Source organism: Xenopus laevis, chromosome 7S, assembly GCF_017654675.1.
Source record: "Xenopus laevis strain J_2021 chromosome 7S, Xenopus_laevis_v10.1, whole genome shotgun sequence".
In the NCBI taxonomy this organism is placed as follows: domain Eukaryota; kingdom Metazoa; phylum Chordata; class Amphibia; order Anura; family Pipidae; genus Xenopus; species Xenopus laevis.
In genome coordinates this window covers 59,103,318-59,122,694 of record NC_054384.1, presented here as the reverse complement: position 1 = coordinate 59,122,694, position 19,377 = coordinate 59,103,318, and the positions used below count along the sequence as shown (strand labels likewise).

The 19,377-nt window shown below is 35.0% G+C and overlaps 1 protein-coding gene across 3 annotated transcripts in view; it reads right to left on the bottom strand.

Moving 5' to 3' along the window:
* Positions 1–19,377, bottom strand: part of LOC108697229 (kin of IRRE-like protein 3) — an 872,472-nt gene that overhangs the window by 106,107 nt on the left and 746,988 nt on the right. The window lies entirely within an intron of this gene.

Here is a 19,377-nt window from a genome sequence, read left to right as displayed (position 1 = left end):
TGGTGGAAATTTAATAAAATTCGCAAAGAGAACAAATTTACAAATCAAAATTTGCATGCCGCAATGTAATATTCTTCATTAGGCTTTTATTGTATTATGAATCTTAATTGTACATTGTGAACTATAGTGTACACTATAAAATTGCAATCGCTATCCTACTGTCACGCGAGGGGCAAAGTTTCCGTAAAGGCGACATTTTTCATCTTGTAAACATTTATTTACATTGTGAACGAACCAATAGTAACCGATAAGATGGTGACTATAGGTTACTGCTCCCGGGCAAACTTAGTGCCTTTATGTGTTTGCAAGAAAGTTATAGCAACATATACACTTATTATTTCAATCAAATACAGTAGGTCAGTTTTCGATCGGATTCGAATTGTAAGAATTGAATTAATAGCACATTCGATTTTTCCAAAAAAAACCTTTGATTTTTCAAAGTCCACCAGTTGACTCCAAATGGGTTCTAGGAGGTCCCCCATCGGCTAAAACAGCAATTCGGCAGGTTTTAGATGACGAATGGTTGAAGTCTTAATTTTTAAAGAGACACAGAGTCCAGAGTACATGATAAATTTGGGTATTCAAATTTTCGTTTTTTTTTTTGAATTTGGACTATCCCCTAGTCGGAGTACAAAAAAAATAGCTCAAAATTCAAACTTTTTCAATTCGAAAATTCACCTCGACCTCTGATAAATCTGCCCCTAGTAGATTAATCTTAATATTTTACCCAGCTTGAAATAGTTTTACATTGTTTTCTAAGGGGGCATGAATACTTACTGCAACAAAGCATACCAAACTATGCTTCATGTAAGAGAGAGACATTTTAACTTATTAAAATATTTTTAATTTCAATCTAACCCACCATCATAGCATCCACAACAACAGCAGTCACCACAGCATGGCTTAAATGGGTGATCATGGTTCATATATTCCCACTTTGGCCATCCCATTGGTATACAGGGGGTCTGTGCAGACTGATCAACAGAGAGCTGCCATCATGGCCTGCTGTGATCTTTCTCTACAAGATACTGTATCCCACCATTATTCAATCCATTATGAGATAAATGTGCTCTATTTGTATATGTAGAAGATTCTTATGATTTGGGCAGGATCCAAACTGACAATAGTGTTAGGTTATGTATTTATTTATGTGTATATATATATATATATATATATATATATATATATATATATATATATATATATATATATATATATATATATATATATATATATGTATATATATATATATATATGTGTGTGTATATATATATATATATATATATATATATATGTGTGTGTGTATATATATATATATATATATATATATATATATATATATATATATATATATATATATATATCGAAAATCGCCACTCACCATTCATATAGTTAGGGGCCGGGTGCTAACCAAATTCATAAACATCAGTCCAGTGAAAGCACTCACGGCATTAGATCCTCAAATGTATATCAAAAGGCTTTTATCAGTGCATGGTGCATCAACGCGTCTCGACTCACATGGAGCCATCGTCAGGATTTCACTGGACTGATGTGTGTGTATATATATATATATATATATATATATATATATATATATATATATATTTATATCCTTGCTTTGCCATGATATACTTAAAAGTCTAAATAGTAAAGGTCATGCCTTTATAGAGGAAAGTGAACATTATTTTAAGACAAATATTTGTTTAGAAGTCAGAAGGTTTGATGCATCAAGGTCTAGTTTTGAGAAATAAGTCTGAAGAAGCTTTGGCAGGACTCATTTTCAATCAGTGATAATCAGATTACAGAAACAAAGTCAGTCAAAGACACCTTCCTGTTGTTTGACTGCTAAGCATTCCTCTGGATGATGGCCAAATTGAGTTAATCTGTTTCAAAATAGTTATTGTTACTGAAAGAAGCTGCAAGAAAATGTGTGCTGCACATACCAGTAAGTGTGTACCAACAGGCCAGTAAAGTATCTTATGATATGACAATGTCCCTATTATATTGTTGTGTACTGCTCTTTTTCGCATGGCATGTGCTATTTGCTATGCTTTGGAGACCAACAAACTAAAGTAAAAGCAAAGCTTTTTGATGTACATAAATGTGATTGTGCAACTCACTACTTAAAATAGAAATACAAAATTATTGTCAATACAAAAATATTCACAATAAAAAATGTGAATACAGGTCTAGAGACCACTAACTCTCACATTTAACCCATCATTTCACCTATTTTTCTATTCTTTGCTACTATTCTTTATTGCTTTTATATTCACTGTTCTGATTATGGCTATGTATTCATTATTTAGGTGTTCCTCCCATGCACATTGCTATTCTGATTCCGTATCCACACCAGAATATTGTAAAAACCTATATGATTTTGGCTTTCTTAGAAATCCTATTTACACTTACCAGGCGAAATGTTAAAAATTCTTCACTTATAATTATCTCTCAAGGCCACAGCAAGAAAACATCTCAGTTTTCTGTGAGGTACAATTCAGAGATTCATACCACTTTGCCTGTCACTAACATAAGACATCACTAGAATACAAGTTTAAAGCTAAGCAGCCTTTAATTCAGTCATAGTGTTCTCCTTTAACTAATGCAAATCCCACATGTCTGATCTTTTTCTTTATAAAATAATTCCTACTCCAGTTCCTAATAAAAGCTGCTGTAAGACATATATTCATAGGGTTTTGTACTAATGATTTAGTGTTATAGATAGTGAAACATTTTTTTGGCACAAAATAACAATAACCTATCAACTACTTTAATTTATAAGAAATGTTGTTGAAATCATCATGTCTTTTTACAGATAAATAAAATTGAAGGCAGCACAGTAGCTGCCAATGCTGCCTGTCCAATACTAAACAGGGTGCTAACTGCAACGAGCTTGTCTGTTTGTATAGATTTCCCCCACACTTCAAATAAACTTACCGGTAGGTTAATAATCTCCTAGAATTGACCATAATGACTATGTATGATAGGAACCTAAAATTGTATATATATGGGTCAGGGGCTGATATATTTAGGCGGGTGTTTATTAAAAAAAAATTCAATTAAACTCAATTATTTAAAAACAAATTTCTTCAAATTTCCAACCACGAATGTCCTTAATTTACTAAAAAATCATAATGAAAAAAGCACATGAAGGCAAGAGACATCTTCCAATTGTAAAAGGGACAGCTGCCATTTTGTCTCATAATAAATTCTGAAAAAGTTGCACTTTTTTTCCAGCAACTTTTTTCAGATTTTCAGCATCAAAAAGCCTGATAAGAAAAAGTTGTGGCTTAATAAATTGGCCCCATAATGTCTAACCACTGTATAGCAAAGTAAAATGCTGCTAAGGCCCCATTGTACACTCAGTAAAAGTGGTTTGGTGTACTCTATGGGGTGACAAGTGCTGAATCTTCCTAATTGCCTCTCACTTCCAGTTTCCTCCCAATATTTTTTGTAACAATTTAATGATTGCTGGAGAAAATGGCAGTAATTACCAAATTCTTCTCTGAAAAAACGTCTCTTTGTAATATATGCTAATTTGCTGCAAAGTAACATAGCATATTGATAAATAATCTTATTGAAGGACAAGAGTTAAAAATGGATGTACTTCTTTAGACTGTAAATGGCTACCGAACACATATCATGTGAATTCTACATTTATACTGTTCTACACAAAGAAATAGCTGACTACACAGTATAACTGGAGTTAACATAAAAAGGAAAGATTCTATCATAACATTTCAACAATTTCAATTGGTAATTCTTATTGAAGAGCAACACCAATTTCTCAGAGATTAACTAAATCCCTTGTACAGTACATATCAAGTCATGAAATGCTTATAATTGGTTCTTTCTGAATGATGTAAGTTATTTTTATGTGTAGATAAGTAAAGCTGTAGAATGCGTGTGTGGGGGTTATGGATAAAACAGAAAAAATCATTTAAGATATGAAACTACAATCTAAAAACAGAATGGAATGGCACAACAGAAAAAAATTAAATATCCAGCAAATTTCAACATAATTCATAGGTTCATACATTAGGTAACTATTTTTTTAGTGCCAAATGCTCTGGATACTGTGATAATGCAATAGTTATCTTTTTTCTCATCCCAATAATGTTGCAGAGAACTGGAACTCTGGTTATTAGCCTTGAAATATGTATTGTGTGAAGCTCCGTATAATCATAATAATTTTTAATAATACAGTGCTTTGGGCATATATTACATTACTGATCTCAAACAAGTAGCACAGCTTTTGTTTTAGTGCATGTCTCAACATCCATTGAAATCTACAGGTCTCCAGAAGATTTATTTAAAGTGGCAGTATAAAATAGTATTATGGTATAGAGAGAGAGACAGCCATATACTGTATGTACATTCTGCAAAATACTATTTCTTACATAACTTGTACAAGTACAGTACTTAACAAGTACAGTAAGTACAGGTATGGGAGCAGTTATATAGAATGCTCGGGACCTGAGGTTTACTGAATAACAGATCTTTCCATAATTTGGATCTTCATTCCTTAAGTCTATGTGACAACTTGCCTCCCTGGTGATCCAGTGGTGTGGCGGGGACGCCCGCCACGCATCGTCAGGGACGCCCGCCTCGACGCTCCTCTGTGCCAGTTAGCTAGGCCACGCATCTTCTGTATTTGTAGGCGCAGGTACGCTGGCGTGTTTACAGCAGTGCGCAATGGCGCGAATTTCAAAAATATTTAAAGCCACAGCATGCAATTTCACACTGCCCGTTATAGGATTTGTTCCTTGTGAGTTTCCTGGTGCCTCTGTGCTTTATAGCTTCTGTGATCTTATTCTTGTTGAGACCCCTGCCTGTTTTTGGACGATTCTGACTTCTGTATCCTGACCCTTGCCTGGTAACCGACTCCGCTTATTCCGTATCCCTTCTGATTGATCTCCTGGTTTGACCCTTGCCTGTCTGACTCCGTTTGTACTCTGCCTGCCACGACCCGGTCTGATCTGACTACGCTTTCTGTCTACGCCTTGTACCGTGACCTTCTGCCCAAAAGACTTTGCATTACTGTTGTGCCCCTTTGGTCGTTCAGAACCCTTCGCTTGGCACCTTTCTTAATAAGACCTGGCGGCACCGATTAGCCGATGGCTCCTCCCGAGGTGAAAGGCGCTTTTAAAGGTGGAAGCAAGAGCCGAGAACAGGGTGCTTAGCATTGGTTCTGAATTTAGGGTGCCGACCCTGACAGTCTACCAGAAAAAGACGTAGACATTAAATACACAGGATAGGCTGGTTTTGCTACCAATAAAGATCGATAATCATTAATTATACCTTGATTGGGATCAATTACAAGGTACTGTTTTATTACTACAGAGGAAAAGAAAGTAATTTAAAAAAAAATGTGGCTAAAATGGAGTCTATGGGAGACAGCCTTTCAGTAATTTGAAGCTTTCTGAATAACAGGTTTCTGGATAACCAGTCCCATACCTGTATGATATAGTGTATGATATAGTTACTTCTTGTAGCCTTATAATATAGTTTATTTTTCTCAACAGGTAATTTTGTTACAGATATTTGTGTAAAGCATTGAAATATATACAGAATTTTTACAGGCACTGTATAATAAGCAGTGTTCATAAACTTTGCTTTCACTACAGGAGTTTGCATTCAATTTTCACATATATATATATATATATATATATATATATATATATATATATATATATATATATATATATATATATATATATATATATATATATATATATATATATAATTTTTCTGTATTGTGCCTGTTTCAGAGAATTGCCTACCACAATTTAGACAAATAGGTGGGGTATTGGATATCCAGTAGGTAGCAACAAGTTTACAGAGCTAGGAACAATAGTTTAATCATCAAATTTTTACCATTGCTGTAATAAGTGCTTGGGACACTACATCCCCCTGCAAAAATATCTTTGGGGCTAGATTTATCTTTAAGGATTTGCTTACATCCATTCTTATTTGCATAGTACAGGTATAGGATCCCTTATCCGGAAACCCAATATCCAGAAAGTTCAGAATTACGGAATGGCTCCCGTATCCGAATAGACTCCTTTTTATCCGAATAATCCAAATTTTTAAAAATGATTTCCTTTTTCTCTGTAATAATAAAACAGTAGCTTGTACTTGATCCCAACTAAGATATAATTAATCCTTATTGGAAGCAAAACTAGCCTATTGGGTTTATTTAATGTTTAAATTAATTTATAGTAGACTTAAGGCTTGAAGACCTGTTATCCGGAAAACCCCAGGTCCCGAGCATTCTGGATAACAGGGTAAATACCTGTATATATTGTAATGCCAGCCAAAGCCATGCTAATAATAAGTGAATTTAAGTGGCCTTTGTGGATCAAAAATGCTACAGGTGCCTAATAAAGTAGCTTGGCTAGTGAAATCAATTTTGGACCAAAAATTATTTTAAAGCCTTCTGAAGAAATGCTATCTGCACCCGTTTTCACTCAAGGGAAGGAATAAATGGCATCTATCACTTCTGCAGGAATAATATGCTGTTTGCCATAATTTGCCAGCTCATGTATAAATTTGGACAATTTTAAGAAATCAAAAAATTAGACAATATTTTGTGGGGGTTCAATCTTAAGCAATACACAGTATATCTTGGTAAAAGTTCACCCTTTTTTTGATAAGTTTCTATAGGTCTAGTAGTCACCTTTAGTAACTTGTCACCTGTTTAAAAGCCAGCATCTTATTGGTTACTATAGGATACTCTGTCTTCTTTATTACATATCAAGGTTAATCTCTTCATGTCCAGAGGCACATTAGCTTTGGCATATCCTTAGTTTAGTTATGAGGGCTGATTTATGTATTCTTGTTTAAACAACTGCAACTGTTGCCAGTCTCTCTATCTTCTCTCCTGTAACTATTACATAAACCTGCGGGTATTGCACTTCATATTGGTCAAGCTGTATTTTTCTTTGTGTGGTGGGGTATAAATAAATTATCTATAATGATTTCATAATTGTTACACATACCATACAGAAAGATGTATCTTCATCTAGAATGTGTTTTTTTAGAGTTGAGAGTTGAAAAGCACAGACGTCAAAATCAACATGGAGATGCCAGAGGAGTGGGAGGTATAGATGAATGGTGAGCACTACCAAGGCCTGGGCACAATGGTCAAAAAGGTGGAAACTCTTTTCTTGGATTAAAACAGAAATATGCCTACCTAAACCTGAAGAGTTTTATTTTGTATGTATTTTGCTCAAAACACAAAGGACATGTTTCAGCCCATTTAAAATATGCAGATAAAAGGTACCAATCAATAGCTAGGATATTGTAAATAATAGAACAAGCATTACAAAGTGTAAATTGAGGCTTACTTTGTGTTTTCTACATTTACAGAGTAGCTATTACTTCAGCCTGCTTTATTTTCAGCCCTTATTTTACCGAATCAATAACTGTTTTCCATAAAATAGCTCTATTTGTTGTAAACACTGGAACTGAAGATTAGTTTAGCTGGCAATATTGTTTCTTCACATATTACAATGTATGAATTACTGTCCCCTTTTTACTTCCATTTGAAAATATTTAAGAGCAAATAAGATAAAATACATGCCTTTGTATCAGAAAATGGTTGATGGGATATTTTTTTGTACTTATTACACAATTACACATCAACAACTTTTTTCAAAGTAGGACAACATACAACATGCAATGTGGGATATGTGGTATGAATGTTTATTTCCTAAACTTAGAAAGGGGAGCACTGTGAATTATTTCCACCATGAAAAACATTTAGGGGCAGATTTATCAAGGATCGAATTTTGAATACAAAAAAAGACCAACCAAAATTTATTTAAAAAATTTAAGGTTTTTTTCGGGTGAATGGGGCGTTTTTGTTTAAATTCAAATCGAAGTAACATCGTATTCGATCTAATTCGATTAAAAAGGTTTTTTTTTAAAAGTCCACCAATTGACTCCAAATAGGTTCTAGAAGGGCCCCCATAGGCAAAAACAGCAATTCGTCAGGTTTTAGATGGTTTTAGAGACAGTACAAGATAAATTTCGATATTTGAATTTTCTAATTTTTTTCAAATTCAAATCTAATTTGGATTATTCCCTAGTCAAAGTACACAAAAATAGCTCGGAATTCGAATTTTTTCAATTCAAAAATTCACTTTGACCTTTGATAAATCTCCACCTAGGCACTGATAAATATTGATACTTTTACCCAGCTTGAAATAGTTTTTCTAAGGGGGCATAAATACTTACTGCAACAAAGCATACCAGCTATGCTTCATGTAAGAGAGAGATATATTAACTTATTAAAATATTTTGAATTCCAATCTAATCCACCATCATAGCATCCACAACCTGACAACAGCAGTCACAGCATGGCTTAAATGGGTGATCATGGTTTTATTGATTTATTAAATATCTACTACAGGTTAGTAGCTTTTTTTTGTTGCAATGATGAGTTGATCACTCCATTGGATCATGGTTGCATAGACATCTACTGGCTAAATTCAAATGAAATATGCAATTAATGTTAAATCATTAGAAAGTATGAGACTATTGATCAGTGTTCTGTCTCATTTATTATTATTGTTATTATTATATGACTGTATGTTTGCATGTTAATTTTTGTGACTGCAGAATCTTGTGAGTATTTAATGGTCATAAATAGATAATTAATTTGCTATAGCTTAGATGCATCATCTAAGACAAAAAAAAATAACAGATCCTAATTCACAAGTAAAAACTCAATATGCAAAAGCTTTGTGTATGAGCTATACCTCATACATATTTTTCATTTAATAGTTAACTGGGATTTGTATAATGCTCAGTTCCTTCAACTTTTTTCAGTTCTTTGCTGCTCTGCTTCATTATTTGTAAAATTATTTTGAATTGCAGATCTGCAATGAAGTATCTTTGAAAGCAGGATAAACAGAAGAGAGCTTGGGAAATGGAAATATTGTTTTCTGGATGGCACAGCCTGCGCAAACATTTCTAGTCCAACTGAATTTTAACAAGACGGATAAAAATTGTTTACTGTCGGCCTTGCTCTTTGCTGATGGATTAATTTAATTAGAAAGCTACATATTGACCATAAGGATGCAACAGACTAATTTAAAAAGCATCCTAGTATGCTAAAATTATTTAAGAACAACTTTAGACTGGTTTCCTACCACTCAGTTTATCAAAATATTTACATGTATAATTCAGTGTTAATCAAGGAGCAATATAAGAAAATAACATGGTTAATATTATTGCTATAACAGCATTCAGTACATCTTAATTATCAATCCATGAGGACTTGTTTACTAAAGCCTAGTACCAGATTATGCACAATGGTGGGCAGTTTTGTAGACATTAGCACACAATGGACATAGCACTTATGCTGACCTGGCACAATGAATCATCACTCAGCACATTTACTTGATTGATCATAACACAGCATGCTGGGATGCAAGGAAACCCTGTCCTTCAAACCTGAAATTGTGTTCTAGATGCGCCTTGACTCTCAAGTGGTCCTGCTTGCTTCTTGAAATAAATGCATGAAGAGTGAACTAGGGGAATGCAAGCCTCACATACTGGGGCTCATTTATCAATACTGGGCAAATTTGCTCATGGGCAGTTACCTATAGCAACCAATCAGTGATTAGCTTTTTGAAGCCAGCTGCAAGTAGAACAATGAATGCAGCAATTTGATTGGTTGCCATGGGTTACTGCCCATGGGCAAATTTGCCCAGCGTTGATAAATGACCCCCACTGTCTCTTACAAGTCAGACCCAATTTTCACCCTGCAGAGCAGCATAACCTGTCAGTCTGTGCCAGGCACAATCTTCGAAGTATACTGCTGTTAATAAATGGTTTTGTGTTGCTATGTTCAACAATTCTGATGAGGAGAACCGGGCCATTTGCTTTGCTAAAAAATTAAAGAAACCACCAAAAAATAGTTTTTTCCCAGTTCAATGAAATTCTAGAGCTGATTCATAAAAATATTCACTGCTGGCTGAAATTTAAATTTCATTACAAAACTGTATGATGCAAAAATGTTTGCTTATCCCTATTCAACATTGTAATAGATCAAAGTTAACTACTCAGGGGCAGATTTATCAAGGGTCGAAGTGAAATCGAGGGAATTTTCGAAGTCAAAAAATTCGAAATTCAAAGTAATTTTCGGATACTTCGACCATCGAATAGGCTACTACGACTTCGACCTTTGATTCGAAGTAAATTCATTCGACTATTCGACCATTCGATAATCAAAGTACTGTCTCTTTAAAAAAAACTATGACTTCAATACTTCACCAACTTAAACCTGCCGAAGTGCTATGTTACCCTATGGCGGAAAGTTTTTGTATTTGAAGGAAAATCGTACAGTGTATAAAATGTGACTGTATGGTAACAAAACATATGGGAAAATTCACTAAAGCGCGAAGCGCCTAACGTTAGCGCAAATTCACCAGCATCGTGTAATTTCGTTAATTCGCCGATTTACTAACGGGTGCTGGCGTAAATTCTCTAGCAAAGTGGAACTACTCTAGCGCTACTTCCCACCTTTACGCCAGGTGAAGTTTCGCTTTGGCGAAGGATCAATGTAACTACGCTAATTCACTAACTTGCGCATTTTACTGAACGTTACCTCTTGCGCCAGACTTGCCTTCACCACCTCAGACCAGGCGAAGTGCAATAGATTAGATAGGGATTGCTTCAAAAATAGTTGAAATTTTTTCTAAATCCCAAAAAACGCTGGCGTTTTTTCCTTTTTTAAGGGTGATAGGCTGAAAAAGATCGTACATTTTTTTGGGGGTACCCACCTTCCCCCCTACATTTCCTAACATATGGCACCTAAACTATACAGTGGGCACATGTGTAGGGCAAAATAACAGCTCTATTTTATTTTATGAAGGTTTCCCAGGCTTGTGTAATGTATTTGCTGCTACATATACGTCCATTCAAGTTTAACCTGGTGCCGTATGCAAAGTAGGCATCGCTATCGTAACTTCGCTTTGCTTGACGAATTAAAGCTTGCGCAAATTCGCTACTGTTCGCCTCCCTGAGCGCAACTTCGGATTTTAGTGAATTAGCGGAGCCCTGGCGAAGGCGTCGCTAGCGCATTTTTGCTGCTTCGTGAATTTGCCCCATAGGCTCTTATAAGAAGTTTCCATTTTTATAAATAAGTAACTTGCCATTTGGGGGCAGATTTATTAAGGGTTGAAGTGAAAATTCTATTTCGAATTTTTTTGGTCAAAACTCTCAAATTCGAATTATGAGTTATCCAAATTTGAATCGAGTTTAAATGCAAATTCAAATATCATATTCTGGCCCTTTATGAACTTGTATAAAGCTATTCGTCACCTAAAACCTGCCAAATTACTGTATAAGTCAATGGGAGGTCCAGGGATCAATTTGGTGATGTTTGTAGCCTTTCTTATAATTTGAATCAAATTCAATTCAAGTTTTCGGGTGGTTTAATTCAAGTTTAAAATAAAATTTATACATTGTAACTTGTCGAATTTCAAATTTATGAGAGTTTAGGGAAGTTTATAAAACTAGAATTTGAAATTCTACCCTTGATAAATGTGCCTCCCAGTGTTGTACCAGACAGCATCCCATTCCCTTCTGCGTCAAAAATGCAATCTTTCTCTCTAATACAATATGCATGTATGTTTCCCATATGAAGAATGAGGACAACTTTCTTTATTACTGTTCCAGGATAATGATTGACTGGAATATTTTGAGATTACTAAGCAAGTGTTTTCCTGTGTGATTGATATGCTTAATATTAAGTATAAAACAAAGTGATTGAGAGGTTGCTCTAACATTTAAAGGGAGGAGAGGGAGTCTCATGTGTAGTATCGGCATTTGTCTGAGAAATAAGATAGACCAATATCAACCACATGCTCTTTTCCTTGAGAAAGAATAGATACTGTAAAACATATTAGACAGTGCTATACCAGTGCATAGTGAACTATGATAATTGTGAGTGCTACTATAGTAAGTTGTATATTAAAATGGCAAACTGGACAGTAACTCATAGCAGGTAAGTGGGGAAAGGTGAACTTGACCCAGAAAATGTTGCATAGGAAAAGAAAAATTCTTAACTTACCAATTTGAGGTAAAGATGTTGTTTAGTGTTAGCCATTCACATGTTGTTATAAAACATTACGAAAAGCAGAATCAGAAGTTAGTTGTAAATATCCTTGTTACTGAAAGTAATATTTGAAGACCAAGAGAGGTTATGGTTCAGTGTTCCTTCCAACTTCTTTTGGCTATAGATTCTGGTGTCTGTGCTCCACCACAAAAGTGACCAATTTCAAATGTAGGAATCAAACAGCTGAATTACATAACTGCAAGTATTATTTTATTAGCCGTGTGAGTACTTTACATGTTTTAGGCTGAGCCCTTTCACAAGAAGTGTTGTGTGTGTACTCACACTGCTAATAAAATAACACTTGCAGTTTACTTAATACTGCCTTACAGCTGTTTGATTCCTACATTTGAAGTTGAAAGTAATATTTATCTGTTTATTTCCTTATCCCTCTTTACATTCTCTGACTCCTGAATCAATGAAGCAGAGGCCAACTGATTAACAGATCTGGAGAAGAATAACTTCTGCTCACTGTTTCAATGGTCAGAACCAGGGAATAGAAGGCATAAACAAATACTGCTTTCAAGAGCCATCACTTTTACAAATAACTACAAAACCATTGAAAGATTGTAGCTAAAATAAAATGGAGAGTTGTCTAAAATAACATATGCTTTTATTATCCAAGAAACAGCTTCTGTGTGTCAGCTCCTCTCTCCGTCAAGTTAAAGTACAATGGACGTATATGTAGCAGCAAATACATTACACTACACAAGGCTGGGGAAGCTTCATTAAATAAAATAGAGTTGATATTTTGCCCTATCCATGTGCCCACTGTATTGTTTAGGTGCCATATGTTAGGAAATGTAGGGGGGAAGGAGGGTGCCCCCCAAAAAAATTACGATTTTTTTTTAGCCTATCACCCTTAAAAAAGGAAAAGACACCAGTGTTTTTTGGAACTTAGAAAAATTTTCAACTTTTTTTGAAGCAATCCTATCTAATCTATTGCACTTCGCCTGGTCTGAGGTGGTGAAGGCAAGTCTGGTGCAAGAGGTAGCATTTAGTAAGTTGCACAAGTTAGTGAATTATTGTAGTTACATTGACCCTTCACCATAACGCAACTTTGCCTGGCGTAAGGGTGCAAAGTAGCGTTAGAGTAGCTCCACTTCGCTAGCGAATTTACGCCAGCGCCCGTTATTAAATCGACGAAGGAACAAAATGACATCACGCTGGCGAATTTGCGCTAGCGTTAGGCGCTTCGCGCTTTAGTGAATTTACCCCCTAGTCTGAAATTGATAAGAATGGTTGATTGAAGCTACCTTCTTTATCACCTTCTTATAGCCAACTTATTATAAACCCCTTCATCTCTCTATACTCCCTGTACCTGAAACTAGATGGATAAGGTGCCTAAGACTAAATTTCTCACAGCCTATTGATACAATAATACTTTGCAAGTATGGTTATGTCCCTGAACTAAGCACAATTTGAAAGGTAAAATGTTATGTTGGTTTAGAGATGCTAAGCATTTCACACATACAGAATCAATGGGCATAGTAAATATCCCAGTAAATTATTTTGCATATTGTGACTGTTTTAGAGATGAAGGAAATTGCAGTTTTCCAGCAGTTAAAGAGCTAAAATTGAATATGCCAGTTTCTAAATAGTTTCCAGATATCTAAACAGTTTATTCTTTACAAAACCAGAAATTTTAACCTTTTTAGGTGATCGGTGCAGCTCTTGGCTTTAGTGGAATGTTTTAAAATGCATCCCAGGTCCTTGTAACATTGACATTCTTTCACTTGTTAGATCCTATTGAAAACAGTACACGGTGTGTATTATTCTGAGATAGGTGTAGTTTTGCAATTTAAAGCTAGGCTTTCAAGTCTAAATTTGCAAAGCTAATAAACTTATCTTAAATTACAAAACACCTCTTAATAATGGTAGAGAAGTTGGGTATTACATGGTCGAATGCTTTCAATTTATTGCAACGTCAATATAGGTTTTACGTGGGAGTGCACATTTAAACCACTTCTAAGAAAAATTGCTAGAAGATTATCCTGCCTTTTATCAGGGAAATGTTAGAACTCAGGTGCAAATACAGAACTTCCCTTATTTTAAAGCAAAGTAAAACCTGTTTTTAGTATGCTTTTGAATTTCTTCTTGTTATTTCTAAACATTCATCTCAGCATGGGACCTGGTACTATTTGCAATTCTAAAAATAGAAGAAGAATGCACAATTTCAAAGATGACTTGGCTTCACTTTATTGCACAAGAAATACAACAATAACTCACACCACAGAGATGATGATCTATACTAGCCAATAAATTGAAAATGCAACTTAAAATGAAGAGCAGAGAGGACCCCATACATTTTTTCTGTAATTGAACAAAGCCCTCAAATTTACATAACCTCAATTCCTTTTTTTGCAGTATATAAAGAGTTTACATATATGTAACATCTTCTTTAACACACATCAACTTCTGACAGTTGCTCTGAGAGATTTCTAGTTGATCAACAGTGGGAATGCCATAGTTAGCACTAGCTCAGTTAGAAGAAAATAACACAAGGGCAGACCTCAGCATAGTGTCTACTTTTTTGCTCAGTCTGTGATATAACCATTGAAGGAGAGTGCACATTACAACAATAATACCAGCACACAGTATTATATATATCTTTCTGTGTCTACCACAACAATTTGCTACTCACTGTGATTCTTGCTCTGTACAAGGCTTCTAATAATAGGATCTTCGTTGCTTTTTCTCCATTAAAGAACTAAAGTTTAGCTAAAGAAGTATAGCAGAAATGTTATACGTTATGTTTTGGGATTCTGTACCAGCCTAAGGCAACCACAGCCATTTAACAGAGAAAATATGTGTCTCCAAAGATGCCCCATCTTCTTTTCCTTTGATTCACTGCTCATGTTCTGTGTTGTTGTCAAATACTGAACTTAGGGACCGACTCACATATACAGTACACATAGAATATAAATATCACAATATAAGGCTGATTAGTAATTAATACAAAAATTAGCACATGGCAGCACAGAAAGTGCAACTAGCATCAGAATTTAATAATCATTTTAATTAAAAGATCTTGCAGTATCAGCTTATATTACAGGCCAACCTCATTTTCTGCTTGATAATTTGCGACAACCCCTAAGCTTAGCTTCTCAATAGGGATGGGCAAATTGTTTTGCCCTGTTTCGCAGAACAACAGAAATTATGCCCATAGACTTGTATTGCGTTGTGCGACAAAAAAAAGAATTTGCAGTGTGACAAATTTTTGGCAAAGCAAAACGGGTCAAATCCACCCATTCCTACTTCTCAACAGTTGCTCAGAGCCCACTGAGCATGTGAGAGATGCAGATACTTTCCAAGATGGTGATCCACTGTGACAAGTTTGAAGTCCTGGATCATTGCTGCTATTGAGAAACTGAAACTTTAGGCTGGTACAATAAGTTCAGTATGTAAAATTTGGCATTTTTAGCAATATTAATTTGTAATGTTTAGTTCTCCTTGAAGAGAACATTGCTGGTCTCATTGCCTTATTGTGTAAAACCCATGTGTAAAACACTACTTCCCCTAAAATAATTTTTATATAAACAAACTTTTTTAGTAGTACAGTGTATGTGCTGCTGGATACTCCTAAATACAAATTGCCATTTTAAGAACTAATGACTGCCCCTGGCTTGGAAGGCTCACTGCACTTTCACACAAACCAAGGGCACCCAAACATGGACAGGTCTTACTTCCATATTTATTTCTGTTACAGTTAGGGCTGCAACAAATGCGTAATAGCACTAAAGTTGTAGCACTTGGTTTACTGCCTATTTGAAATAAAGGACATTTTACCTGAGACTCTAAATATGACCACACATGGGATATACTGTATATTTAGAATCATCTAGAATGGTTGTTCCATAAATAAAAACAAGCCCCCCCCAATACTCACTTTAATATTTTCCTTGCAAACCACTGTGTGTTTTACCCAAACTAGCATTACAAGCATATCAGTGTGCACCCTCCAAATTGGATTTGTCTACTGTATGTCATATTATTCATCATTAAACTGATTCTGTCATGATTCTGTCTACTTTTTATTTCTAAATTACACTGTTTACATTGCAAATAAATCACTCTACCATTTAAAATGTTATCCTTGAACCAACCCATGTTTTTATGTATTTTTAAGCTGTAATATTGGTGTGGAGGCAGCCATCTCAGTGCATTCTGCCTGATTCGGAACTTTGAGAAGTAGCCTACATTTCAGGACGGAACTGCTATGATGCAGCTATTGTTTCACTACTCTTCATTGTATTTACCACCCGTCTAGTGGTAAACATGAGAATAGCACCTAAGCAAGAAAAAAAATCCTTCAGCAGAGTTGTCAGGTAGCTGCTATCTGATGCTAGCTGCTCACTGTTCTCTTGATAGGCTTCTGATGGGCTGCTGGGTAGGAAAGAGAGGGGGTGATGTCACTCCAACTTGCAGTGTAGCAGTAAAGAGTGACTGAAGTTTATCAGCAATAAATTAGGAGTAAGAAAATGTCATCAAATATTTCAATTCTGTTTAAGGGATTATCAGTCAACTATATCTGGTTCAGTTTTCCAGGTGGTATACTACATAGACTTTGCAGGGTGTTGGAAAGGGAGGATTTCAAGCCTTATGATTTAAATTTGTCCACATATGACCCCAAAGCAAGCTGTCAATAAAAGAGTCCACACTGCACATATAAAAAAAATCAGATCTATACTTTTACGACTAGATTTAGAGGCTGAAGAATAGGGAAAGATGAAAATCTTAAGAAAAGCTATGGCCAATTTCTCTGAAGACATTATGAGATATTACCCATATGTTATGCTTCATCAAAAAGTGCAGTAACTGTACAGAAATTTTTTGAAGAAAAATAACTTAAGGGGTCCCTATCATCTCATAACTAAACTTGGTTGACAGTTCTGTGCAATTTCTAAACAATAATTTGCCCGCAGTTCCCAAAAGGATATCTTTTTTTTATCTGATAAAGGGAAGTTGCTATTAGGGTGTGGGAGCCTTGAAGGACACAAAGCATAATTGGAGTGATATAATAATAAGTACACACAAATGTCAAACACAAGGTTAACTGAGGAAGGGGTATTTCTTTTAATGAATTAATGCAAATGTATTGTTATCTTTCATTGTCTTATCTGTTATCAATAAATTGTCATTGAAAGGTTTTGTTCCTTAGCTTGCACTGAAGTTACAAGCTCTTCCCAGTGAATGTGCTACCTAACATGCATACACCATAAGAACATTTCCAAAAAATGTTATATAAAAATGCAAAATATATTTCCTTTAATAAAAGTGATTATTAAAAATGTTATATTTAATAATGGGCACATGGAATGCCACAGGTTTGCAGACATTATGGGATCAAGGTCCCCTGTCTCCAAAACTGGGTTGCAAACTCATTTACAGTAAGATTACAGATACCTTAACATTGGTACTGGAACAAACAGTAACAGTAACCCAGATATAGGTACAGTATTATGCAGGGAAGCAAATTAGTATTCATCCTGTATTCAGGATCACGTTCACTGTGATCCAAGCTGGGCAGCCAAGGGCACTGCTTGTGTTCCTTAAAGGGAGCTTATGCCCTGTCTAACTGTTCTGCATTTTTACAGTGAATCAATAGACAAATCATGGCAGACAGTTATAGTTTACATACATTTATATGTAAATGTATATGCAGTAAAAAGTTTTACTTTTACTGTAGCTTGTATTTGTTAATTAGACACCCAGTCAATAGGTTTCCGTACTTTACTTATGCAAATAGGAGCAGGAATGGCAATTGATTTATGTTTATTTTCCTGTGCACTAAACTAAACCGAACTACTGAACTGGTGAACTAACACCATTCTGTATGTTTTCAGTTATCTGCTGTGCAAATATGTGCTTGTTTTTCGCCTATAACGTTCAAATGGCTGCCACCATGGCTGCACAACAGCCTATTTGTATAAACTGTGTTTTTAAAACAAACCTGCAATATAGCAGTGCAGTATAACAGTCCATTATAATTAAAGGGGTTGTACAACCAACAATAACATTTTGCATAATGGAAGAAAATATAATTCTAAGAAATTACATTTAGGATTTGGATTTTAGGTTTGGAGTCTGGATTTGCTAAGTAAATTGTTTTGTGAATACCCTTGCATGCATAGGGTGGAATTATAATGTTATTCTAATTAAATAGCAACCAAAAAATAAAACATAAACCTTTGCACATAACAAACTGACTCCATTCATTTTACCACACGCGCTGAGACAGATGTAAGTTTCATATTGTGTCCATTTATAAGCAGAACAGGGGCAACAGATGCAGTTCTGATAACATTTCACTAAAGCATTGAAATCCTTTGTCTTTGTGGGATCTGTGCACAGCATCTGGTTTATATTTCAATACAAACATGTTTAATACTGTGCTTCCTCTGATCTCTCTGAGCATGCATAACTGTCCCACACTGCTGTGATCGCATAACAAAGATTACCCCTTAGATTTGTAAAAGCAAATCTTCATTTGTTAGATCATAAAGCTGAAAGCTCCTCTCTACCGTGTGTTATTAGTTGCAGGCCTGTAGTCATTAATGCCAAATGCATATGTTGAACTTTATCAAATTCTCAGTCCACAAATGCTGCTTACTTTAACACTAAAACTACCATGAATATATAGGACATTTGTCTGTTAGGAAGTGGTGACTTAACTTAATGTATCATTCAGCTTTCAGCAGACATTTTCTCTACATGCACCAATGTTATGCACATAATTAACATGCATAGGGATTGAAGGCTGCACTTTGCCATTTTTTTTTTTTACAAGGTATGTTTAATCTATATTAAATCTATAATCTATATTAAATGGGGATTAATGTTGATTGTATTGTATCAAAACTTCAGCCCTATACATAGAAACATCTTACAAAAAACACATTTGCGATAAAGCAAATCCATTAATCTATTATCAAACTTTTTCAATCATATTCAAAAAATATTTGCAAATGGATTTGCAATTTGTTTGCCCCTTTCCGCAAAGCTGGTTCTGTCTCTTGAAATAATGTAGTAGAAGCGAGCCATATATGCAGAAAACAGAAAGTAGCACAAAGATGCTGTTTTCTAAACTATTTCTAAACTGTGCAAAATAACATGACTTATAGGATTTGCTGGAGTAGTCTAGGATTTGCTGAAGTAGTCTTGCAAAAATAAAATAAAAATGATTCTATTTGATCAAAATGAAACATTCAGCAAATCCTGTTTGCAATTTTTCTGCATCATTTACTTTG